Consider the following 27,411-nt stretch of genomic DNA (forward strand, 5'->3'; position numbering starts at 1 on the left):
CTACTGGAGTACAGGACGTTGTACATTCCTTTTATTATTATTATGCGCAAGAATTTCGCCACTTACGAGTGGTTATTGATGCTGGCACGGTTAGCTCCCGTGTCAGTAACCTCATTTATTGGGGGAGGTTAGTTGGGAAACCCGTTCGATGCGTAATCAACGCTAAACAAATTATGTAGTTGTCTAGTTGAGAAGTTTTGTAAAATGTTGTGTGCTTGAAAAACAGGTGCAACAAGGTAAGTTGTGTGCTGATAGGTAAATGCATGTTAGTGTATTAAATACGCTTATGTACTCAGCTTTGCTGATTGTGTGTTTGTTGGCCTTGTCTTTATCTTGGCCCTATGATGACCCATTTTTAATGGAGAGTAGTGGAAACAAGTGAGAGAAGCTTTTCAGGTGATGAAGCACATCCATGATGGGCATGAGTGAAGAGCGAATCATGCTAGTTTCCATAAGTATATGATGTGTTATTGCTTTATTTATATTATGATATTTCTATTGCGAGACTAACGTAAAATTTTAAGTTGAATTGATGTGGTTTAATTAAGGGCTTACAGTGGTTCCAAGGTGTAGGTTGATTTTATTTTACTTCGTTTGACTTTGGTTTTGACTTTACTTTCATTGGTTGACCTTTCAAGTTGACTTGTTTGAATGGTTTTGAAATTAGTCTTCCGCCGTGTGTCTTTGATAGTTGCCTTAGCCGTTTTCACGGTGGCGGTAATATCTTAGATGTTCCTATCTAAAGTTTTAAACAGGGCAAAACAGGTATTTTAAAAGAAAGGAATTTCTAGGGTGTTACACATAAGATGCTGAACAAAATAGATTGATTTCAATAATAGAGAGAGAAGAAGAGCCATGGAAATCATGGATTAAATAGCAGACCGTATTTGATGATGAGATTATTTTTTTTACAATAGAGAGAGTAAATTATGCTTCATTTGTTACGGAGTACTGTAGTTTGATATTGGAGAAGGTGTTGGCTTAGGTCGCACAATACAAAGTTATCTATAATATAATTGCAGAGTCAGTGAATGAGGAGCCTCTAAAACCCCCATTCTTGATTCTCATGCATTCCTGCCTATACATCTAATCCCTCCCATCCTATCTAATTTAAATTTCAAAAAAAAAAAAAAAATCGCTCTAAAAAATAGCCTAGAACAGTTTCCTTCAAAAAAAAATAAATAAAATAAATAAAACCACGAACAGTTTATTCATGTCACTGTCTTCCTCTCTCATTCTCCCAACAATGGGTAACTGAAAAAATACTTGCCAACCATCTCCATTTCATCAATTGTTGGTGCGTCATCAGCCACCATTGTGCCTCCTGACTAAATCTGGTGATTTTCAAGTTGAAGGTCCCTCCTCCTGTATTTTTGTCAGTCCTGTCGAAACTGCCATCCCGAAAACCCTTGAAGCTCTCTTAATCGCCAGGTATCATCAGTTCATCACTATATATTGAAACATTGAAATTCATGGTTTTTAATCTTAATTTAAATTTGGGTTTATGTTGAATAAATAGGCGAAAGATTCGTGTTACTGTGGGAAATCGTTGACAATGGATGATATGTTTGATAGAGTTCAGGTAATTTGTTTAAAACTTAAAATGCTATCTATTCTTTTTTCATGAACCAATTTTGTTGCTTTGGTTTTAAATTGAAATTCCAAATAATTAATGATAAATTTGTGTTATTGGATGGTGGAACAATTGAAATTGAGGTGATGTTCTACCGATTCTATCTCAATTTGTGGGTAATTTGACACTTTGCTTTTCAACATCCAATATCAAATCATTTTTTAATGTTATACATATTCCTCTATATTTGGGATTTTTTTTTGTAAGTCCTCTTTTTCAGATGCAAGGAGATGGTAATGGAGGCTGTAATTAAGGATGAAAGAGTGGTAGTCCTGGCTGTTGCGGTGCAAAGAGTGAAAGAGGGTCCTTAGGCAGAGGCGCTTGCTGCGCAGCTCGAGATTGATCTTGCTAGAGCTGGGATACCATAGTGTGGAATTAGAATGTGACACTATGGAATTTTTAAGTGATACTTGCTCTAAGTCTCTAATGATTAGGGGGGAACTCCTATGTCCCTGATTGTGGATGACATTAAAGAGGTAAAGGGGTATTTGCTCATATTGCTTGCAATCACATTAAAAGGTGAGGCTCTACGAAAATGTTGCTGCACACTTTATGACTAGAGTTTCCCCTGTAGATGAAATTGAACATAGCTTTTTTGGGTCCTATCCGCAAGGTTTGATGAGCTTGGTGGAAATTGACAATTTGTAATTGTTCATTAATAATTAATAGAATTCCCATCTTTCTCTAGGGGAAAAAAAAGATTGAAATAGATGAATTCTCCTTTCATTTGAACTTGAATTCAGGTTTTAGTGACCTTCTCCAATTGTGAGACTTAAGGGAGTTTCTTTAGGAGAGAGAGAGTATTTTTTGCAAAGGATACCAATAAGTTGGTATCTAAATTTGGCAACTCCAAAAGAAAGTTGCTAAGTATAAATACTCAACTTTGAGTCTCATTTAACAAAAAGTGTGGGCCCTTATCAATATTATAATATTTTTTGTAATTTATTTAAGTTTTAATTTTATTTTTTCCTAAAAAAACTTATAATATGATTTGGTGGACCATAAATTGAAAGTGACATTAGTATACTTTAGAAAGTCTCACCATTGGAAATTAGACTTCACATGCGTTGCTAAATTAAGAAGTGGGTTGGGCGTCACCATTGGAGGTAAAAAAAAAAACTGTAGGGAATATTTCAAGCATCCCACACTTGAGCCCCACTGTGATCATACACTTAAGCATAGTGGCGTCTAAAGGGAAGGAAGCTAGAGCAAAAGAGTCGCCAACAAGTTTTAGGAACTTGTAAACCGTTCACAGGGTGAAGGTTACACCCCTTCACGATCCATGAGATCGCTAACTCCATAGGTCTGGAACCATGACTGGATATTCGGGGATGAAGGTACAAATCCAACCTAAAAGAGATTGAACCTGCCCTAAATAGGCCTCTACTTTATCCTTCTCGTATTGATGTACGCTTTCTGACTAACATACAATCAATAGGTTAACCCTAAACCTGTTTAGTCTATGTTGGTTGAATTTTAATGCACAAACAAAACTATTATTGGCGATCATTTGAATTATAATCATATTAGCCTAAACAAAATTATTAATTATCTTATTAAGCATGATTACAAGTACAAATTCCCTTTAAACCTGCAAGAGAGGGCGTGATCAAGCAATAACAACAATATATATCAAGCAACAATAACAATCATCATCTTCATAATAATATTCTCAATAAACCATAATAATAATAGCAAGATCCTAGGCATGATACTAACAAGATTAATAACAAATCCTAGCATGTCACTAAGCGTTAAAGATTAAAGCTTTATTCCTAGCATGATACTAACATGACATAAAGAAAAGAAATAGGAAGCATCATAAACATTCATAATATCAGAAATATTAGTTAACCCTAAACATGATACTAGGAAGCAATAAAACATCCTAACATGATACTAGGAATTAACAAAATAATCTAAGCATGATTTCTATAACAATTAAACTACTTACTTGGATGCCTCGTATCTCTTTCTAATAACAAAATACACGCGTTAGTAACTTCAAGGAAAATAATAAACAAACAATTAAATCAAATAATTGAAATAGAGATTTGGGACCAAACCCTAAGAAATTATAAACCTTTTACGTCTAGGGAGAAGGCAACTTCGAATTTGGCTAGGTGTGTCTAGAACTAATGTATGTGGAATTTTGTAAAAGGGAAGGTTTAGAAAAAGAATAGAGAGAAGAAGCTTCTAGCTTTAGAGAGAGAATAGAGAGATGATGATTGTGAATTGTTGATTATTATTATTGATGATGGAAAACAGGGAGATACGACCCCTATTTATAGAAAAATAGTCCGGAAACGATAGAAAATACTTCAAGTTCTATACGGAATAAAACTGGCATCTGTCGCTTCAGCGCCAGGCGACAGGATTAGCGCCAGGCGACAGATGTTAGCGCCAGGCGACAGACTATGTAGTTTGACGCTAATTAAAAGATAAAACGCGCTTGTACGCGGAATCCTCTTCTTAATATGATTAAGCAGCAAATTCCGTGTTTATCAAATTAAAATCAGGTTTATCATAAAACACTTATTTTATTCCAAATAAAACTCTTTAAAATATAATTATCAATCCTAACTCCATTAGAATTTAAAAGAACCTTCTAAATATTCTAGAAGATTAAAATCAATCCTAATAACTTTAGGAATAATAATTAATAGGCCCTCCTCTAAATCATTGGGCCGCATATAAAATTCATTTCGGGCCCAATTTAATATTTAGGCCATAACTTCCTCATCACTCATCGGAATTGGGCTTATATTATATCGCAGGAAAGCTCTTTTCGACCCAATCTAACTACACTATTATTGGACCCTTTTCATGGACCAAACTAAATTGGACTGACTATTTTTATAAATAGAGTAAGAAAAGAAATGTTTTCAAAAACAGAAAGAAAGATATTTTAATAAAAACAACCTTATCACTAGACTTTCCACACTTTCACTTCGTTCGATAATCAAATGACGTGAAAGGTATTCATCATTGGGTTTGATTTTTGGGAGACACATTTGGGTGTCTACAACAACTTATTTTGTATTTCAATACTCAAAGTTGAGTCTCACCATTGGAGATGTTATAGTGTTGTATTTTATGGAGTACTCCTTAGTAAATAAAGTATACCCCGTTTTTGATTTAGAAGCATGCTTTTTATGAGAGAAGGAAATTAGGAGCTGAAATGAACTGAATAGAACTGATTGGAGTTGAACTGAACTAAACTGAACTGAATTGATTGGAGCTGAACTGAATTGAACTGAAATTAAGCCGAAGTGAACAGGCCCTTAGTTAAATTTGACCCATTTGTTAATGATGTAGTTTGACCCTAAACATACAACTGTACATAATATAACAGAATTTGTGATTCCAAATCAAAGACATTGTGACTACTACAAAAAAATGTACTCAATTCATTTCTATTACTATATATTTTTTTCTTGTTATAATAAAAACTTTTTTAAAATAAATAAAAATAAAAAAGCAATAGGAGTACTATTATTAATCATACAATAAAAGAATTTTTCTTAAAATATAACACTACCCATTTTATTTTGTTGTCCTAATTAATAGTCCATCAAATTAATTTGGGAGGGAGCCCAGTTTTCTCAAAGAAACATGGGTGTTTATTACAGTGGCAATTTTCGTAAATAATAATTTGATGAAAACCTTGCCACGTCATGCTAGTTGATTCAATTATTGAAAAATAAAGGGAAACAAATTTTTTTTTATATTTTCTCGTCAATTTACGGCGTTACACCTGATTTAGACGGAGATATAACGATAAATTGGAAAAAAATGTCAGTATTGTCCATAACTTCAATTCCAGCTCAAACATCGATACTTCCAAAGCTCATACACCATGAAAATGAAGTTCTTATCCTATGATAATTCTGACCATGTAATCGCAAGGTGTAAGGCCAGGTCCATGACCTTGATTGATAACTGAATCGATTTTTCCTCCCATTGACGTGAATGCATGCATATTATTATAAGATCTTATGTTCTCCGAAAAAATTCCTTCTTTTAGGGTCCTTGTTCTTTAAAAATCCACTAAGTAGTGGTGATAGTTCTTTTGGTAGAGGTAATTTCACTTTTCCTTGCATACAACACTTTGAGTATTTTGGATTTGTTGAGTTTCGATGCTTCTCTAATCTTTTCTCATACCAAAATATTGCACCACAAAATTGACAAGTTTATGTCGGGTCTCCAATGTCCCAATATTATGATCAAACATAAAACAACGCAACATTTTAGTGGTGAAATTATTTTCTTAATAAGCTCCACAAATTACAAATAGCTTATAAATAATTTTTTTTTTCTTTTCAGAATTATTGGTGTTTAGCATTATAATTTTATAAGCTGAAGAAAGATAAAATCATAGCAGCACCAATAAATATACATAAGAGAAATCAACCTAAACTCTGTTATTTTTATAAATTATAGTAACATACCTTAATTTTCTTGAGTATCGTTGTGAAAATGTATATTATCCGGTGTCGAATCAGAGTGAATATCACCTGTTATTAAAATAAGTTCTATAAAAATTATAAAGCATAAAATTCATACATCTTAATCGTTCATAATTATGGACTTGCCAAAATGTAAATTTGTGTCCAGGTTTGATATGTTGCTTTTGAACTTTTTGGATACTTGTTCATAAGAATTGATTTCTTTTCCCGACGTTTGATCGGCAAACTTTGTCTTGGTTTGAGCATTACCACATAATTGGGATGTTTTCTTTTCTCCGTTTTGGTTATGAACATGCTTTGCTTTAGCAATAATGAATAGCTAATTGGTTAGATTGAATTCTCATACATGAAAAATATTTAGTAGGCAAAGGAATATCTATAGAGTATTAATACTATGCGTTATATTGTACAAGTATGTTTTTTCCAGGAAAAAATTGAATACATGGCTCAAAAGCTATCAAAAATCCAATCAAGTATAGACATGTTTAAAGCAACATCAGTCATTTTTTTTTCATATAGAGTAGTGTAGAGTGCTAATTAAATGATAGATGATAAGAACTAAAAAAACTGTTGTACAGTTAAAATACAAAGTGAATAAACCTGACCATTTGTAATGTCACCCATGGGGATTATATAACCAATGTTGGATGAATTTGATCCTCCACAACTTTTTAATTGTGTTTACTCTATGTTACATGTTTTCATATATACCCAAATCAAGTTTGACAAATTTTTAATTCAAATAAAAGATAAACACGTCTCAATGGAAAATGATACATTACCAAGATCATTAGTTCTCTTTTGTTGGGGCTTTTCCATGATAATAGCTTTTCTCTTTTGTCTTGCAAGCTTTGTAAAGTTTGGGATGGCTCCAAGTATTGATCTATTACAAATAAACAAACAATATATTTTAATGGTGATAAGAATAAATAATGTCATTAGCTTGTTAAATTAGATATATAAGTATATATATCGAGACAAATTTGGATAAACCTAACCATTTTGAATGTCTCTCGCAGGATATCTACTCCCAATGTTGAATGAATTTGATCCTCTTAGACATTCTCCTTGATTTTGCTCTGTGTTCCATACATCCATATATATTTGAATAAGGTTTCACATATTTTTAATACAAGTAAAAAAATGATTAATTGAAAAACGATAAATTACCGAGTTCATTAGTTTTCTGTCGTTGACGTTTCTCTATGAGAATAGCCTTTCTCATAAGTCTTGCAAACTTTGTGAAATATGGCTCCATGTGTAGATCTATCATAAACAAACAAACTTTGTGAAATATGGTTCCAAGTAAATTAGTATGTTTTATTTTAAATTATTTCATTAAAAGAACAAACATACCATGTATCTTAAGAAGCTAATATTGAGTTTAAAATGATTAGAAATCTCATATGCATCTTCATGAGTTATTCAATTTTTTTTAAGGTATGAAATAATTAAAATTTCTTTTCTATAAAGAATCAATAACAGTATGTATATAATTTCATACTTTATATGGATGCATCCCAATTTGTATAGTGAATATAAAATTTTTAACAGCTATCTACTTTACAATTTCTACCATATAATATTATAGATATTACATACATTTATATCATTGCATATTTATTAACTTAAGTGAAATATTTTAATTAAAATCCTCTACTGTTTATAATGTATGAATATTATATATTTTTTTCCGTATGAATATTTCTATAATGTGGATTGACAACTTACAAGGGGAGTACTAATAGATCTATTTACCATTTAAATTTTAAATCGTTTACCTTTATATAAACATTTGTAGGAAAGTTGCTCACAAACTTTGTTAGCTTTCTTAGCTTTAATTTCTTATTTGTAGCCTAAGTTTGGTGTAACTTTGTTAGCTTTCTTATTTTGCTCACAAAGTGAAGCTATTGTTCGTAAGAAACTTAACTAATTAATATATCTTTCTATATGATCAAAAAATTCATACAATAATTTATTTCTGCGTAAACAAAGTTGACAATAATATCAGCGTACATGAAATAGTGTTAGGGTAACTTTTAGCTAATTAGTGTAATTTTTTTGAGTAACTTTAAACCTGATTAATACGATTTTGTTAATAGGTAATGGAATAAATTTTGTAAAGGTAATATAAGTACTTGAACTTTTAATGTACCCCACTTGCTTTATGGTTTTAGTTGACACGTTTCTTTTTGGGTAACTTTTATATCTTGTTTTTTTAGTGTAACCCACTTGCGTTATCATTCTCTTTCCTCTCCTTTATATGTGTGCCTAAATTAAACGTGTCAATTAAATATAAAAGGAGGAAGTATGATTTTGTTAAATAGGTAATGGGCTTAGTTTTGTAAGGATAATATAAGTACGTAAACTAAGATTTGGCACATAGTAATAATGACAATATCCCTTCAATTTATTATTCAATGTAATAAACAATAATGACACAAAGTCTACTCTTAAAAAAAAAAAAATAAAGTACTCAACTTCAATAATTAAAATATTCTAATAGATTTGCCACATAGCAAATTTAAGCTTCATTACTCGTCTCACTTGTCATCCTTTTCTATCACTTAGTCATACATGGTAAATTTTTTAATTATATCTTCAGAAAATATATACAGTACTTACAAGATATATATGTATTCTTAGTTTATTAGTAAGAGAATGTTAGAATATAAGATAATTATATTCTGTATTTATGTATATCGCTTAGTTTGTTAAGTAAATATTCTTGTGCATAATTGTAGCTAATCAGATTAGTTTGTTAAAGAGCAACGGAAAGAAGAAAGAGGTGGGGAAGAAGATAGGCAAATTGTTAGGGATTTTAGGATCTAAAATAAAATAATACCATGAAAGAGTTTGAATCCTTGCCTTCTCATTAGGAACGTATGGATTATATACAAATTACAAGAGCATAATTAGCCTAAACTTAAGGAAACTGATTATAGCTAATATTATGCACAAGAATATTTACTTAACAAAACTAAGCGACATACATAAATACGGAATATAATTATCTTATATTCTAACAGAGAAGATATATTTTCAAATATTTATATATTGAGTATTAAAAAAAAAAAAAAAAAAAAAAAACTTAGACAAGGACACGTGGCAGCAATGGAACTAGTGTACCTTATTTTAGTATAGTATATAGATATAGATATGTACTCCGGGCGATGCACCGGGTTCCCTCCGCAAGATATATTTTTGTATTTTAAAAATCCTTGCATTAATTGACTACTTATAAAATAATTATAAAGTTATAATTATATTCTCAAATGCATATCACTAATGTATAAATCTATCCACGTTTGAAACATTTGTTGCTTTAAATGTTCATAATTGGATGAATGATTTAATGTTTCATTGACATTTAACAATTTGAACTCCTAGACTTTATTTAAATTCCTTTGTTCAAAATTAAGTCTTCGACTCCTATATTTTTAGATTTTTTTTTTGAAAGATGATTACCTATTTAGATACATATAGATATTTTTTTTTATATATCTATTTGCCAAATTTTAAAACATAATTCGGGTGAAAACAATGAGACCTTCGAACTGGTCCTTTCTAGTGGGCTGAAGACTGAACTTGGTCCAAGTGATGGCTGTGCCGAGGGTTTCCTGCACAGCAAACACACGTAAGCTGACCTCGAGGGTTGTGCCGAGGAAGGCCCCTCCAATGCCGAAGTCAGTACAGTGTTTTTAAAGAGAGAAAGCTATGCAAGAGTATTAATTGATTGAGACTTGAAGTGAATGAATGTAGAGAGATAATATTGATGGCTTTTATACCTTTGCATAATAGGAGAAATGGGCCTTGAGCCAAGTGAGCTTGCCATGTTGACTGGGCCTTTGACCTGACTTGACATGGATTGGAGAGCTAAACTTTGACCTTGGGCTTTGTAATTGAATCATTTATGGACTGGCCCAATTAGAGTAAATTGGACCCAAACAACTTGCCTCCCAGACCCGATTTGGAAGCATGACCGGTCGGGTTTCAACTTGCAAAATGGAGGAAAGTAAATGATTTAATTAAACAATTTGAATTTGGCAGTTATTAGTGAAATAGCGGCTGTTTAAAGAGTGATTAAGGAAGTTGGAAGGTTTAGTAGGAAGTTAATTGGAGGGAGTGTGTTTAACGGTTACTTTAAGGTGAGTTAGTGGGGGTTTTTAGAGGAGCGGACTACTAGAATTCCATTTCTGGAAATTTAAGCCACTTATCCCACTCTCTCTCCTCATTTCCTTATAAACCACACTCAAACTCGCGCAACCATCGTTACCCGATTTCCAATTTCCGTTTAATCTCTGAGATTTAGACCTCGAAACAAAAATTCGTTGCTCTGAACTTGTAGATCGGCAAATTCCGTTTCAGATAAAGGTAATTTTCTTCGAAATTTCTTTGGTTTTCTTTGATTTTTAGAGTACCCTTCTTTTTCCCGATTTTCACGAATTCTCCTGGTACGAGCATTTGTCCAAGAAGTCCGCTAGAGCTTGAGCCTTGATGGCTGCTCTTCGCTGGTAGCTGATGCTGAACCCTGTGAGCTCGAAGGCCCACTTCGCTAGCCTACCAGATTTTTCTACTTCGCTGAGGACTTTTTCCAGTAGTTGATCAGTTAGGACCACTATTTGATGGCAATCAAAGTATAGCCTCAGCTTCCGAGCGGCTACTACTACTGCATATGCAACTTTTTCGAGTAGGGGGTAGCGAGTCTCGGCATCCGTCAGAGTGTGGCTGACGAAATAGATCGGCTGCTGAACTTTTTCTTCTTCCCTTAGCAACACTGCGCTTATAGTGACTGGGCTGATCGCCACGTATAAGTACATAGTTTCTCCTTCGGCTGGACGAGCCAGTGTCGGGAATTGAGCTAGATGCTCCTGAAGCTGCTTGAAGGCTTCTATTTGCTCATCTTCCCAGATGAGCTCTTTTGTTTTTGGGAGCTTCAGCGCTTTGAAGAAGGGCAACCCTTTGTCCGAGGCTCTAGAGATGAACCTAAACAAGGCGACCATTCTCCCGGTGAGCCGTTGAACATCCCTCTTTATTTTCGGCTTGGGAAGATTGAGTGTTGCTTGCACTTTGGCGGGATTGGCATCAATCCCTCTTTTGCTGACCATGAAGCCAAGAAACTTTCCTGACTTCACGATGAACACACACTTCTTCGGATTCAGCTTCATTTGGTGCTTTCTTAAGGTGGCGAAGGTTTCGGCCAGGTCCGTGACATGGTCTTTGTCCTCTTTGCTTTTAACGAAGAATCGTCAATGTAGACTTCCATGTTACGACTTTTTTGCTCGGCGAAGACCTGATCTACCAGCCTTTGATATGTTGCCCCCGCATTTTTCAATCTGAAGGGCATCATTTTGTAATTGTACACCCCGGCGTTCGTAACGAATGCCGTTTTTTCTCGGTCGTCAAGGTGCATGAAGATCTAATAGTACCCCGAGAATGCGTCCATGAAACTAAGTAGAGCATGCCCACTTATCGAGTCGACTAGCTGATCGATCCTCGGTAGGGGTTAAAAGTCCTTCGAAGGTTTTATTTAGGTCCGTGAAGTCAACGCACATTCTCCAGGTGCCATTAGCCTTCTGAACCATCACCAGATTAGCCAACCACTTTGAATATTGATAGGGTTCGATGAAACCTGCGTCCAACAACTTTTTAACCTCGACTGCGATGTCTCAGTTTAGTTCCACTTCTTTTGCTTAACAGGCCGACAGGTAGGGTCGACGTTAAGCTTGTGAGAGATGAGGTTCGGGTTTATCCCGGGCATGTCTGCTGCCGAGAAAGCAAACACGTCTCTGTTGTTCCGAAGGAGTTGGATGAGCTTCACCCGGACATTCGGATCGAGATCCAGCCCGATGGTGACGCATTTTTAAGAGTCTCCTTCGGTCAACTCTATTTATTCAGTCTGCCGATCTAGCTCCATTGCCTCGCAGCCGAATTCTTCGCAATCAGGACTGCTGTCAATATGAGCAGGTCTCCTAGACTTTGGCTGGTTTTCTGAGTCTTTCGGCTCAGATCAGGGACCAACTTTCACTTTCCCTAGAGATTTTTCTTTTGCCGAGGTTCCTTGGGCTGAAGTACTTAGGCCTTTCAGCTTCTTTGCACTTCGTTCCATTTATTTTTCTTTCTCCTCCTCATCCTCGTCATTGTCAGGATGACTCGTGGATGGCTTGAGGTAGTTGCATTAGGCTTGGGAGTTTTGATTGTCAGTCCTTTTCCCTTTGCTATTTTCTTGGATTATGTTTTGGCTTTAACATTAAACTATTATACCATAGCTAGGTGGTTTAAAACAAGTATAAATTATTACAAACCAAAACTTAACATAAAACTTAAACCAAAAGTATATTAAGTGACGACAAGGAAAAATAGTCTTATTCTATGATACATCCTCACTCGAACCAACCCTTCTTACCAACCTACAAAATTAAATAGGAAACACAAGGAGAAACTCCAAAATCAGATAAACTGAGTAATTACGACTCCATCTCGTAAAATAAATAATTTTGTTTTGAAAACATTTTTGTACGTGAAATAATAAAATAAATTAATATAATCAAGTTAAGCACTCGCACAGGTAACAAATGACATAACCATGCAAATTTACTTATAACTTATATTTAAGAAAGGGAAAAAGAACGCTAGTAGGCCGAGACTAATCTCAGAGTAACCACCTACTTACAAGGGTTGTGCATCACCCTGTGTTGGCCAAGTATATGTCAACATAATGTCCCTAGTGTGCACACCCCTCACTAATCTAATGGGTAACCGCAATTTACTGTACACCAAAAGTATTAGGAGGAAGACTCATGAAAGGTAATCGATAGAAAGTGTAGTACTAAACCTACTAGAAGCCTATTGGGTATCCACATATGTGCACTAATAGAACAACATCTAGTAAGGCAACCTGTTCTTCACCCTTTTGGGGGTTTCATTTCCCTTCTTAAAATTATTATATTTTAAATTCTTGTAAATAAACACTTAGTCATAAAATTCACATATAATCCAAGATTATACTTATAAAAAAAATTATAATGCCCAAATCACTTTTAGAAGAAATCAAATATCATCGTATATTGTATAAAATCGTCGTATCAAACATCATATTCGAAACAACATACCCAAAGTATCAATACCAAAAAGAAATCAATATTATCATAAACGTATATAGTAGTAGTAGCTAGTAAAAGTGTTGTCATTCACTTTAATGAAAACCATTTATAAAGTTTATAGAATAAACTACATATATACTCATAATTTATTCATAGAACACGTCGTCTACCACATAATCGCATCAAAATGGTTTCCTAACGGGATTCTAAGTTCTTGATGGACATCGAAAATTACCTTGATAGCACATAATTTTGTCCTACTAATTTTCCGAGCAATCACCTATGTAGCCTTCGTCTATCAACAAGCGGATATATATAAAAAAAAACCTAAGTTAGTATGACCAATATATTAACTCGATCTTGTACACAATCTTAATGCAAAGGTAAGGAAAAGTAGGATGATAATAATAATAATAATAATAATAATAATAATAATAATAATAATAAAATAAAATAAAAAGAAGAAGGAAACAAGTACTGCGTACAAGTTTCCAAAACCAAAGAAAAAGAAAGAACAAAAATAGAAAAAAAAAACAAAAGAGGAGCTTTTATATTCCATTTTCACGAAAAAAAAAAACAAAGCACTTAACACAAAGGTTTTTTTTTTGTTTTTTTGTTTTTTTTTTTTTTTTTTTAACAAAATAAAAAGATACATAATCAAATCCCATGAAAACTTTAAGTTGCAGAATTAATTGAGGAAGAAGAGGAGTATGGAGAAAGAATTAGAAGAACAATAACAATAGCTTCAACAATAGATATGGCGACCTTGTAGAATTACGGCTCCAATAGTGACCTTTTCCTTAATTAATTAATCTTTTATTTATTCGAATTTTAGGCTTAGAGTAGGAAGGACTGATAGATTCTTACCAAGAATACGAGATCAGAACCCAGAATTTGGAGAAATTGAAAGTTTGATGTTGATGATAGAATAGGGGAGTATATATATATCAATGTAGAGGGGTTAGTGAAGAGTTTAGATTTAATGCTTGCTGATTTGGTACATTGTAACTGATGAATGTAAAGAGTCATTCATTCATAGGGGTGATTGAATTGTTAACCATCACTTGATGAGGGGAATAGCAAAGGTTGAGGATGATGACCGTAAATTTTTTTTTCCCTAATTAACTCACTCTTCCTTTTTTTTTTTATTTTAATAATAAGAGTTAAAAACATGTAAGAGATAATAGTAATAAAATCAGCTTAAGAAATAACTTCAAAGGCAAAGATAATAGTACTATTGATAGTAATTATGTCGTATGAAATGTCTTGTTATGAACATAATATATATATATGTAAATAATTTTTAAAATAATATACGTATATATATTTATAAAATTACGGGGTATTACATGTACTCCCCCTTAAAAACAAAGTTCGTCCTCGAACTTTACTGTTAGTTAATAACTTTAACTAGAACTCATAACAATAACGTGGGTAAAATGTTAGTAAAAGAAAGTATAGGATGTTAGTGTCGCATACTACCCCCCTCAAAGAAAAAGTTTCGTCCTCGAAACTTGACATACCTCACGAAATAGCTCAGGGTAACGCTTTCTCATGTCATCCTCAGCTTCCCAAGTTGCCTCCTCAGAAACTTGATTTGACCATAGGACCTTAACTAGCTTGACCACTTTGTTACGGGTACCTCTTGTCTTAGTGTCAAGGATTTTAATTGGATGCTCTTCAAAAGATAAGGTCCCATCTAACTCTATTGATTCAGGTTGAATAAACATGGGTAGGGTCATGAACATATTTTCGGAGTTGGGATACATGAAAAACGTTATGGACATTTGATAACTCCATAGGTAACGCTAATCGATAGACCACCTCTCCCACTCGTTCTAGTACCTCATACGGGCCAATATACCGTGGACTTAGCTTCCCTTTCCTCCCAAATCGCATGACCCCCTTTGTTGGTGAGACTTTTAGTAAAACTTTTTCTCCAACTTCAAATTCTAACACCCTTCTACTCTGATCTGCATATGATTTCTGTCGGTCTTGGGCTACTTTCATGTTTTCTTGAATGAGTCGCACTTGTTTCATAGTGTCTTCAATCATTTCCGGCCCTAAGGTCAATGATTCATTTATGTCACTCCAGCACAATGGGCTCCTACACTTCCTCCAAAGCTTAATAAGGTGCCATCCCTATACTAGCATGGTAGATGTTGTTATATGAGAATTCTATCATAGGAATATGCTTATCCCACGATCCACCAAAATCCATCACACATGCCCTTAACATATCTTCGAGAGTCTGAATTGTTCTCTCTGTTTGACCGTCAGTGGCAAGATGAAATGCAATACTAAACTTGAGTAAAGTCCCAAATGCCTCTTGAAGCTTTGCCGAAAAATTAGACAAAAATCTCGAATCCCTATCAGATACAATATCTTTAGGAACTCCATGCAGACGGACTATTTCCCTCACATAAGCATCTGCCAATTGTTGCAAACTCCAAGTATCCTTCATGGCTATAAATCTAGCTGTCTTAGTCAAACGATCCACTATAACCTATATGGTGTTCTTTGATGTCTTGGTAAGTGGTAATCCCATCACGAAATCCATGGAAATTGACTCCTATTTCCATCCAGGTACCTCCAAGGATTGTAATTTTCCTCTTGGTCTCATATGCTGAATCTTTACCTTCTGACAAGTCAAACACTTTGTAACAAAATCTGCTACTTCTCGCTTCATATTAGGCCACCAAAGTACTGCTTAAGATCCTTATAAAGCTTATCTCCTCCTGGGTGTACAAAATACGGTGTGTTGTGAGCCTCTTCTAAAATCTTTCGCTTTAGATTTTCATCCTTTGGGATACACAACCTTCCTTTGTACTTCACAGTTCCATTATCATCAATTACAAACTCAGTTGCTACCCCTTCTTCTTTCATTTTCTTCACCTTGGTCAACCATTCATCTGTTGTTTGTTTATCCCGAATTTCATCATATATGGTTGGTTCCACAGAGAGTGCATTCAGTTGGGCATCAACTTGTCCATGCTCTACTACTTCTAGGTTCAACTTCCAAAACTCCTCATAGAGCTCCTTGGTCAAAACCATCATGTTTACCGCATGGCTCGTCTTCCCACTCAAAGCATCAGCCACTTTGTTAGCTTTCCCTTCGTGATACAAGATCTCCAAATCATAGTCGTGTATAAACTCAAGCCATCTCCTTTGCCTCATGTTCAATTCCTGCTGTGTGAATATGTATCTTAAACTCTTATGGTCTGTGTAAACCTTACATCTCACACCATACAAGTAGTGTCGCCAGATTTTGAGAGCAAACACCACTGCTCCTAACTCCAAGTCATGAGTGGCATAATTTTGCTCATGTTTCACTACTACAAAATTGACCTTAGGTAACACCAAATGGTATCACTTTGAATGTTAGAACCTTAATTAATTTACAAGTAACACTTTTGTAACACATTGACATCATGTATCACTTGATTGTAACACATTGATATTAAGTAACACTTGATTGTAACACTTAGATATTAAGTAGCACTTGATTGTAACACATTGATATTAAGTAACACTTGATTGTAACACTTTGATATTAAGTAGCACTTTATTGTAACACTTTAATTTAAGGTACCACATGATTATAAACTATAATATTAGGAGTCATTATTAAACCGTAACACTATTATAATATAAATACTTTATAGCGATTGTAAGATTTATTTGTAATTAACATCGTACCACTAGTCCACTAGTAGAAAAACACAAATAAGCATTAAAAAAAAAAGAACATGTTCATAGGGGGAAGTGGGGAACCGGTACCCTTGTAAGTTAAGGGCAACGGTTTTCCCAAATCCCTAACCTGTAAAAGCCCCAACACCTAAATAAGGATTGCCTTTTTGTTACTCCCTTCGACCTTTTATTACATGCCTGTATTCCTTTTTTGGGTCATCAAAATTAAGTGTCTGTTTCTATTTATAGGTTGTACTTTTTTACAATATTATTATCTTTTTGATGATTTGTCATCCTTTTACTTTTTCTTTTTCTTTTTTGTACTTTAACATCAATTCCCAATACTTTCTCTCTCTTAATTCCCAACCACTTTTCTTTCTTTCTCTCTATCTCTATCTAACCCCACATGCATATTAATACTCTCAATTATTAGTTATAAGGAATCTTTAACTTTTTTAATTCCCGTGTAAAATGAGAAATAGGCATGTAATAAAAGGATAGAGGGAGTAATAAATTTCCTATCTACAGTGGTCGGACCTTTTTGCCCCTCAAATTGTTAAGACATTTCTAATCTACAGTTCTCGGACCTTTTTGACCCTCAAAAAGTGTAAATACAGCCCATTTTCTCGCTCCTAATCTCCTCCCTGAGCCATTGAGTTTTCAAGGTATACTGAGATTTATATCTCTTCTGATCCATTGGAGCGTGTTTCAAGTAGTCTCTCCTCATAAAGCATGCAAAGAACCAGCTTTTCCAATTGTATAATGGTTCTTGCCAATTCCCTTACCGTGTAAATTTTCCATTGAAGAGGCTTCACAACTTTAATCTCATAATCATTTCCCTTTAATTGCGGCTTCTGGGCTTTCTCTTCTCCATTGAAACGACTTTTGAGGTAAGGTTTTCTTTCTTGTAATTAATAATCGAATATCAATTTTAAAATCTAGGGTTTTTCAAAGTTTTCTTGTTAGTATAATCAATTTGCGGTTCTTCTAAACTATTAAACTATTGGTTATACTAACGACAGATTTTGTTGCTAAACTACTCTAATTCAGTTAATAATGTAGGAGTTTATAGGTACATATTGCGGAAACATGAATCATATACATATAGCACCTAATCCCAAGATCATGCATAACACATAAAAAATTAGAATGAATACCTTTGAAGCGTGATTCCACGTGCGATCGAGCAAGAATAAAGGGAGATAAAGAACCCCAAGCGTGATTCCTCTACTTGGTCCACGAGCACGGATCAAACCTCCACTAATGCTAGTTAGTCATGATCGAACACTTCAATCAACCTTTGACGGAGATGTGAGTCACGAGCACACCACGAACCACCCACGACACCACCACACGCGCCACCCAAGGAGGAGGGCCGTACGGACAGGGAGGAGAGAGAGAGGGCCGAATAGAAAGAGAGAGAATTAGGGTTTTTGGTCTTGGTTGCTTGATTCACAATTAACTGTTAATTGTTCTGTCATACAACCCTAGGCATGGATTATATTTATAGATCACATCTCTAAATAAATCCACGTCAAGCCCAAAACACATTAAGCCCTTCTAACTATTCTAGCCCAACAATCAATGTAGCATGTCATAAACTCATGAGACCCAATAATGGGCTTCTAACTTGTTTGACCCAATACTCTTGTGTGTGACCTCATAGGATCCATTCTATAAGGCTTTGGGTTACTCAACTAACCCAAAGATCAATTGTCATATCTAGCACCAAACATTGACGACCCTATAGAATGAACTAATTATCTCCATAATTGTGATCCTTGATATATCTAGTAATTGCACTTATCGAAGACATAACTCCTTCAATCTCCCACTTGTCTGAGACAAGTGCACAATATTCAAATTCCTTAAGTCAATGTGTGTCGATTTGATAATATGATTGCATCTCATGTCGTGATCATATCAATCTACAAATCTTTTCTTGAGAAACTGAGTTAGAATTACAAAACAAATGATTACTATGTAATCCATTTGAGCACGGCCATGCATTTTCTGAATTCTCCCTCCTCAAGGGGCCAAGATACATTCCTAATTAAATAGGTAGACTCAATCCAATCTTGCGGCAACCAAAGATCCCACTCAACTCATGAAGTAACCGGGAAACACACTTTATAATCTCCAGTTACGGGCAGACGTTTAAGTGTACTACTGTTAAATCAATCATTGAACGGAATCAGTGTTCCACTCATGTCAAAGGAATCCAATAATATATCCGGAAGCTCTATACTTGAGCTTCAAAGTAGGTCTATAGTTCGATCATGCATCATTCATGCATACCCATGTGATTGACCGAGCATCATCACTATGCCCCTATAGCCCATGAAACTACGCTATACAATCAATCTTACATGCTAGTCCATTTTAAAGAGATCATTTATGTCCACTTTAATGACTCCGGACTAGGAACTGGAATAATATATGGATTTTGTTCACCTATGGGGTTTCATTCACCAGGTCATTAACAAATTAACCTGATGAGCCCATCAATCCATAATTATTTTGGTCATTTTATTTATTATCATAAAACCATAATTAAAAAAGAGAAATGATGAATTTCTGATTAAACATAATTTTGCCAATGAATGTATTACATATGTAATAAGTTTTTCTCTAAAAACAAATACAACTTAAATTACATTATTAGCCTCAATCCAGTTGCATTAGCATGTTTCTCATGCTTAGGCAATGGAAGGGGTTTAGTAAGTGGATCAGCGATATTCTCATCCGTATGAACTTTGCACATCTTGACATTTCCTCTGCCAACGATTTCTCGAATGAGATGATACTTCCTCTCAACATGTTTGGATTTGAAGTGTGACCTAGGCTCCTTTGATTGAGCAATGGTGCCATTGCTGTCACAATACAACTCAATCCCTTTTTGAGCACTTGGTACAATGTCCATCTCAATAAGGAATTTCTTAATCCAAATAGCCTCCTTAGCTGCTTCAACAGCAGCTAAATACTTTGATTCTGTAGTAGAGTCTGCGACAGTGCTTTGCTTCGAACTCTTCCAACTCACTGCTCCTCCATTCAGACAAAAGATGTATCCAGGCTGGGATTTAAAATCATCTCTATCTGTTTGGAAACTCGCATCCGTATAACCTTTGACAACCAACTCATCTTCGCCGCCATATACTAGAAACATTCCTTTAGTCCTTCTCAAGTACTTAAGGATGTTCTTGGCAGCTGTCCAGTGTGCTTCTCCTGAATTCGCCTGAAATCTGCTACACATGCTTAGAGCATATGAAACATCCAGCCTTGTACATATCATAGCATACATGATTGACCCTATTGCCGAAGCATAAGGTTTATCAACAATACGTCTCATCTCTTCTGGCGTTTTAGGGCATTGAGATTTACTGAGCGTAATGCCATGAGACATGGGGAGAAATCCTCTCTTAGAGTCTTTCATTGAAAATTTGTCAAGAACCTTATCAACATAAGTCTCTTGAATCAATCCAATCATCCTTCGAGACTTGTCTCGATGGATCTTGATTCCCAGTATGTACTCGGCGTCACCCAAGTCTTTCATGGAGAAACAACTCTTCAACCATTCCTTGACTGACTCAAGCATTGGTATGTCGTTCCCCATGAGAAGTATGTCATGTACATACAAGACTAAGAAAACTATGCTGCTCCCACTGGACTTCTTGTATACACAAGGTTCCTCTTCGCTTTTGAGAAAACCAAAATGTTTGATTGCTTCATCAAAACGAAGGTTCCAACTCCTTGATGCTTGCTTCAATCCATAAATGGATTTCTGAAGATTGCATACCTTTCCAGGATTTTCTAGATCCTCAAAACCCTCAGGTTGTGTCATATACACTTCCTCCATCAAGAACCCATTCAAGAAGGCGGTTTTGACATCCATCTGCCAAATTTCGTAATCGAAAAATGCAGCAATCGCTAGAAGAATCCGAATGGACTTAAGCATTGCTACTGGAGAAAAGGTTTCATCATAGTCAATACCATGAATCTGTCTGTACCCTTTCGCAACCAGTCTTGCTTTATAGATGTAGGCATTTCCATCCTTGTCTGTTTTAATCTTGTAAACCCACTTGCAACCAATAGGCTTTACCCCATTAGGCAAGTCCACCAGGGTCCACACAACATTTTCAGACATCGATTCCATTTCAAATTTCATGGCCTCAAGCCATTCTTTTGAGTTGGGGCTCATCAAAGCTTGCTTGTAGGTTGTAGGTTCCTCATTCTCTAATAAGAAGATTTCAGAATCCTCAGTTAACAAAACTTCAACAAACTGTTTGTTTCTGATTCTGGCAGACCTATGTGGGGTAGGAGCAACAATAGAAATGTTCTCTTCAACTCTTTGAAGATTTTCGCAAGAATTAGATTCAAGTGGGACGATATGAGTCTCGCTAGTCGAATTAGCTTGCTCCAACGCATGATTATGCGCCCTCGCCTCTGATGTGGTGTTATCCACATCCATTTGTTGCTCGTCTCGAATTTCTTCGAGAACTACTTTACTCCCACTTGGCTTTCTAGAGAAGAATTCATTTTCTAGAAAGACACCATCACGAGCAACAAACACTTTGTCATCTTTGCGATTGTAGAAGTAATACCCTTTTGTTTCTTTGGGATAACCCACAAAGAAACATTTGTCTGATTTAGGGCCGAGTTTGTCACTTTGTAAACGTTTTACATAGACTTCATAACCCCAAACCTTGAGATAAGACAACTTTGGAACTTTTACAGTCCATAATTCATATGGTGTCTTCTCAACTGCTTTGGATGGGCTTTTGTTTAGTATGTTCGCAGCTGCTCCTAATGCATATCCCCAGAATGATATGTGAAGATCAGTAAAGCTCATTATGGACCGAACCATATCTAGTAAGGTCCTATTCCTCCTTTCTGACACACCATTCAACTGTGGTGTCCCTGGAGAAGTTAACTGTGAAAGAATTCCACAATTTATCAGATGTTCATCAAATTCTTGAGTCAAATATACACCACCACGATCAGATCGTAATGCTTTAATTGTTTTCCCAAGTTTTTTTTGTACCTCATTCTGGAATTCTTTGAACTTTTTAAAGGCTTTCAACTTCTGCTTCATTAAGTAAACATAACCAAATCTACTTAAATCATCAGTAAAAGTAATGAAGTATCTATATTGACCCCTAACTTTTGAACTCATTGGTCCACACACATCCGTATGTATGAGTCCCTAAAGGTCACCTGCTCTTTCACCTACACCCGTAAAAGGTGACTTAGTCATTTACCAAGCAAGCATGACTCACAATTTTCAAATGATTCATAATCAAATGTTGAAAGGAGTCCATCCTTATGTAATTTCTGGATGCGCTTTTGGTTAATATGTCCAAGCCTACAATGCCATAGGTAAGTTGGGTTTGATCCATCTGTTCTTTGCTTTTTATGATCTATGTTGTAGACATGAGTTGTATAATCTAAGACATACAAACCATTAATTAATTTAGCGTTAGCATATAACATATTCTCTTTAGAAATAAAACAACATTTGTCTCTTATTTCAAAAGAAAAACCTTCAGTATCTAAAACAGGAACTGAAATAATGTTTTTGGTAATAGTTGGAACATAATAACATTTATTAAGCACCAAAATAAGACCAGATGGAAGTCTCAAATGATAGTTTCCAATAGCAAGTGCAGCAACTTTTGCTCCATTTCCTACTCGAAGTGTGACTTCCCCTTTTTCTAACGTCCTACTCCCTCTAAGGCCCTGCATGTTATTAACAATGTGAGCACCACAACCGATATCGAATACCCAAGTTGAAGAATAAGTAAGATTAATTTCTACAACAAAAACATCAAGTAACTCCTTACCTTCTGTTTTCACTGGTGTATAATGGGGCACCCTGGTGTATGGCGAAGCCAATCACCACAATAGAAGCATTCGCTTTGTCTCCTTTTCAGGTACTCCTTAGCATGGTTGAGTAAAAGGTTGACTAATGTCACAGTCGAGCCTTCATCATTATGAGTGAGCCTGACTATATCAAATCCATCGTGGAGTGAGAACAAGATTATGTCATGCGCGGAGTCATCATCAAACGGTTTCCCAAGGACGTCCATCTGATTGAATAAATCAATCATTTCAGTGACATGGGTCCTTACTGACTGACCAGGCATGAGTTTCTTAGCCATTATCTTACAATGAACATTGTAAGCCTCATACCTTATGATGTCAGTCCAAGAGTAGTAAATCTGAGGGATCGAATTAACGACCTCTCTTACATTGTGGTCGTTGATGTTTCCACCTCCACTTCCTAATGCCCCAATGCCACCTCGACAGATGGCACGAAGACATTCCCACAAGTTGGTTAACTCATAGTGCCTGAACCTTCTTTTCAAACAATTTGGAATAGATTCTAAAATGAGATTCCTGACTTTCTCTGCATCCGAAACAATTTTCGCATGCCTTTCAGGATCATAACCTTTAGTATACTTGCCCTCAACAGGTATATATAAACGAGATTCAAGCTTTTGGCTTATGAGAACATTTCTCAACTCGTTCTCCCATTCCCCTGAAGTTTCTAAGATTCAACCTTAAATTTAGTTTCGTTGGCAAAATAGTGTTGTCATTATAGTTATTCATCTACAAACAAAAACAAAACGAGGCAAAGTTCATTAATTATGTTTAATAATTTTAAAGTACCATAAACGATTTAAATTGCTAACTTTAAAGCATTTATTCAATATTAAAATGATCCCTATTGAATTAAATGATTCCAAGACCCTTTATTTGTGTAATAATTGACTGGACTTTGGCCCTACCATCAACCATTACATTTTAAAGGTGAGTAAACTCTTTACTGATTACAACTCTTGTAATTCTTGGTTGAATAATTACTCATCACATGTTAAATTATTACCCTTGCTTCAAGGTTCTAAACTCTTTAGGTAACCTTGTTGAGTATAACCAATTAAAATGTAAAACTTGATTTACCCCAACTTTCCCAAGATATAATATGACACCTACCTTTGGCATGACCCATCATAAATATCAAAGGTTTCATCGGGTTTTCAATTGGAAAAGCAACCTCAATATTATCGGGACCTAGATTTATTATGTTGTGATTATTTAATGAACACTAACGCATCATCAATCAACATAAAATAAATCTAACATGCATAATCTACTAATGCATAAGTAAAACATGACATAGTATGACCCCTTAATCCTAAGAAAACTAATAAAGCAGAAAAATGCTCCCACTTGAATCTTCATGGATCTCATCCATCTTATTCCTTTGGGCCTCCACTCCATTGGCTTCTTAGATCAACTGCAACCTGTAATATTATTCTATTCTATCTACTACTTAAATAAAATAAAATAAAATTACAAAAATACTTAACAATACGTAGACCATATTTAGATTACAAAAATACGAAACGATGCGCAGATTGTATTTAGAATCTATGGGCCATACTAGTCTATATATAGCAATAAATAATATCATATATTATAAAGTGCCACATAATAAATCACTCATCATGCTTTCCTAAACTACAACATCGAATGATCATAATTAAGGAAACATGGCACAAAATATCTCATATTTTTAATTAATTAATTAATTACTGCAATTAGATAATATCATATATTATTTCTAACCAATCATAAAATATCATATATTTTATTTAAGGTAAGAGATAGAATAAAATCATATTTTAATTATGGAAGATAAATCATATTTATTTTCCATGGTTATCCTAACTAATTTAGGAGATTCTATCCTAATTTCTAGCCAATCACATAATTTTAAATCAATTATTATCCAAAATAATTATGGGATAATCTCATTAAATCAATCATTATCCAACTAGAATCTTTTGCTCCATAATTATCCAAACTTAACAAAAATAACAATTTTAATTTTGTTAATTATCTTTTCAAAATCAAAATTTATCCTTTTAATTTTAATTTCGAAATCTGATTTTCTTTTATTTAATTTTTTTTTGAAAACCGTGTTTTTTTGAAAATCGTGCACCAGCCACCGTGGTGTGGCCAGCCGAAGCCAGCCACGGTGGTCGTACACCGTGAGGTGTACGCTGTTTGCAGCGGTGCACAGCAGCAGCAGCAGTGCCGCGCAGCCCTTGCACGGTGCTGTTGTTGCTGCCCTCCCTGACACGCCTGCTGCCCCGCCCTCCCTCCGGACCACCTGCAGCGGCAGCCGCCGTGGCTGCGCCACCCAGCCGCGGTTACCGCTGCTTTAAAACCTTTTTTTTTAATTTAAATAAAAAACAAAACAATTTTGTAAAAATTAAATTAATCTTAATGTGGTCCAATTAATTTCAAAATTAAATCATATTCAATCTTGAAATTAGGGTTTTTCATGAAATTAATCCCCAATTTAATTTAACTCTTAAATTAAATAATTTGATCATGAAAAATTCATAATTTAGCATGAAATCAAATAGATTAAATTCTATAAACATATAACAATCAAATTAAAACCAAAACACAAATTTCACAAATTAGGGTTTAGGGTTTCGAATTTTCGCAAAATTAGGGTGGGGGGTTCGAATTTTTCGAGTGATTAAGGGGCAAAATTCGGATCTTTGATGGGTAATTTGGAGCAAATTAAACAACTTTTAATGATTCTATATTGTTAAATCACATTTAAAATAATAATTGACCCATAATTAAATTATTCTCCCTCCTAATTGAATTAAAATTATGGAATATCAAAGAATTAATATTCAATATATGTACATGCATAGGCTAACTGATACCACTGTAGGATTTTATAGGTACATATTGCGGAAACATGAATCATATACATATAGCACCTAATCCCAAGATCATGCATAACACATAAAGAATTAGAATGAATACCTTTGAAGCGTGATTCCACGTGCGATCGAGCAAGAATAAAGGGAGATAAAGAACCCCAAGCGTGATTCCTCTACTTGGTCCACGAGCACGGATCAAACCTCCACTAATGCTAGTTAGTCATGATCGAACACTTCAATCAACCTTTGACGGAGATGTGAGTCACGAGCACACCACGAACCACCCACGACACCACCACACGCGCCACCCAAGGAGGAGGGCCGTACGGACAGGGAGGAGAGAGAGAGGGCCGAATAGAAAGAGAGAGAATTAGGGTTTTTGGTCTTGGTTGCTTGATTCACAATTAACTGTTAATTGTTCTGTCATACAACCCTAGGCATGGATTATATTTATAGATCACATCTCTAAATAAATCCACGTCAAACCCAAAACACATTAAGCCCTTCTAACTATTCTAGCCCAACAATCAATGTAGCATGTCATAAACTCATGAGACCCAATAATGGGCTTCTAACTTGTTTGACCCAATACTCTTGTGTGTGACCTCATAGGATCCATTCTATAAGGCTTTGGGTTACTCAACTAACCCAAAGATCAATTGTCATATCTAGCACCAAACATTGACGACCCTATAGAATGAACTAATTATCTCCATAATTGTAATCCTTGATATATCTATTAATTGCACTTATCAACTCCTTCAAATAATTCTGGAATTCATTTCGAATTTGCATTTAAATGTTCATCATTTTGGTTGAAATTCCCGAAATTTGAAGCCCTAATTTGCTAATTTTCGAATTCTTATTCAATTTATTTGATTTTTGTTGCTATTTGATTTGATTTGCAGCCGTAAAAAGTAGAACAAAATGGTGTATCTAACGATGATTACTCGTGTAATGGATAGTCGTAATGTGAAAGATGCTGAATATTACAAGCAGCAAATCAAAGCTTTGTTCAAAAATCTTTCAAAAGGTCAGAATGATCCTTCTAGAATGTCTCATGAGAGTGGACCTTACATATTTCAGTATCCTTCATTTTTTTCCCAGCAATTTTTTATTGTTTACATGCAATGTGTGAAATTAAGTGCTATGTAGTTATGTAGATGTTAATTATGTTGGTCTGTTGTTTGTTAATTGTTAGCAATTGGAGAGAGGTGGCGGTCGGGGGTACGAGATTTTAGGATTCCCGTTGGTTTGATTTCAAAAAAGATGGCTATTCTATTTATTTCAGCTTTTTCTAAAGGTATTCTACAATAGAGTAATCAATAGTATTTACCTGCTTGATTGTTCAATGAAATTTTTTATAGGATTGCTTGTATAGTTGGTAATCTCTTATTTGTTTCTTTATTAGTGCACATTTTATTTTCCTCCTTAAACTACTTGTATATGTGATGCGGATTTTAGTCCGATTTTGTGTAGAATGCAACCACGATTGTGGTTTAATGACTTTGTGAATTATAGTGATGAAAAAGATGGTTATTATGGATGAAAGTACATGGATAGTACTCTAATTCTCACAAGAATAGAGGGTCTCTTCCTAGTCGCAACTAGAAGATGATCACGAGTCGCAACAAGTGATTTTTTTATTAACAATCAAACGAGCAGCGCTTAAAAAGGATTAATTCCCAAAATAAACTCTGAATTTTATTGCTGATTATGTGGCCTATTTATAGGCTTTACAAGGAAAACATAAAATAGATAGAATC

The 27,411-nt window shown here is 34.8% G+C and overlaps 1 long non-coding RNA gene across 1 annotated transcript; it reads left to right on the forward strand.

Annotated features, from left to right (window-relative positions):
- Positions 1–1,205: 1,205 nt before the first annotated feature.
- LOC145563742 (uncharacterized) lies at positions 1,206–26,679 on the forward strand. The gene is made up of 3 exons (XR_014094590.1): positions 1,206–1,431; positions 1,520–1,582; positions 26,554–26,679. It is a non-coding gene; the product is annotated as an uncharacterized LOC145563742 (long non-coding RNA).
- The last annotated feature ends 732 nt before the right edge of the window (positions 26,680–27,411 follow it).

The sequence above is a fragment of the Chenopodium album genome, chromosome 10, assembly GCF_948465745.1.
Source record: "Chenopodium album chromosome 10, dcCheAlbu1.1, whole genome shotgun sequence".
Classification (NCBI taxonomy): domain Eukaryota; kingdom Viridiplantae; phylum Streptophyta; class Magnoliopsida; order Caryophyllales; family Amaranthaceae; genus Chenopodium; species Chenopodium album.